Genomic DNA, 1,304 nt, shown 5'->3' on the forward strand with positions numbered 1-1,304 from the left:
GTGGCCTATGAGAAGGACGTGTGTAGTTCGTGTCAAAAGGTCAGAATGTATTTAGTAAAAGTGTTATAATCATATAATCAGTGAACCGTAGCGAGATCAAATAAGTCGATGTTAACGATAGTGAACTCATCAGACTGTGACGAGTGAGGAAATGTTTGGTACATGTATTTAAGACACCAGATTTTGACTTGATGATTTTAGTGAGATAGCCGAAGAGTCAGCTGAGGCATACGTGCACCCATTACATCGTAATGAACTTTAATGTTTTTCTGACCCCCTGATTACAACAGTTTACATTGTATTAATTGGAATGAACTGCTGACATCACGTTTTCACGTGAGGACCACTTGATATCTTGTAATAAACAACCCCCTCCCCCACATAAAAAACAAGTAGGGAAAAATGAAATTCTGTTTTGATGTAGCAATATGAGATTCTGTTAACAGAGGAAATAAAGATGTTGATGAATTATGTTATGCATACCAAATATAGTTTATTATTAATATTAAAGTTATATTTGTCGTAACTGCGCAAAAAATTGACATGCTAAATTTTCTTCATTAAGCTATTGAAAACCATAAGGTTTGGTGTATTTAACTATTACAATCATTTAAATGGCTGCAGATGCCTTATAAATGGTAGTTACTACACTGAAAGTATATTTATATTTAAATTGTTGTTTTTATGATATTATGACAAAGTATGTTTAGATGGAAACCTATCTGCAGGAATCACTTTACAATTACTAATAATACTTTTCAAAATGTGTAATGGAACTGTAGACCACAATTTAGCTTCATGGTCTGACCGTATTTACTCATTTTACTTCACTATAGATGTAAATATAATGGGTTTTGGCAATCCTGTCAAAAATCATTTTGAGCTTTTATTTTTATACCTATACAATAAAAACCAAAGCATTGAAATTACTGTAATTCCCATAATGTTAGTAACCTTTGATGAGGAATAACATATTAAAAGCTCATCGTTTTTCGAGAGTAGGAAAAATACGGCATATATAACTAAGGTAAGGCAATAAGCAACCTGAACAAAAATGTGTTTAAGTGATTTGGGTTGAGTGAAGGTACACTTAAGTCCATTACAATCAGGAAAAATAAATTGCAGCGTCACTAAGTGATATTTAGTAGCAAGTGGTAGGATGAATCCGGAATCGTTTTTTCTTTCATCTGTAACGTTCGTTCGGACCTTAAATTTATACTACTATGACCCTTACCCGGGAAACCTGTTTGCAGCGAGTGAGTAGGATTGTGTGTTAAAATCAGTGGCGTGGAAAGAGAGGAAGA

Source organism: Argopecten irradians, chromosome 5 (assembly GCF_041381155.1).
Source record: "Argopecten irradians isolate NY chromosome 5, Ai_NY, whole genome shotgun sequence".
Taxonomy (NCBI): Eukaryota; Metazoa; Mollusca; class Bivalvia; order Pectinida; family Pectinidae; genus Argopecten; species Argopecten irradians.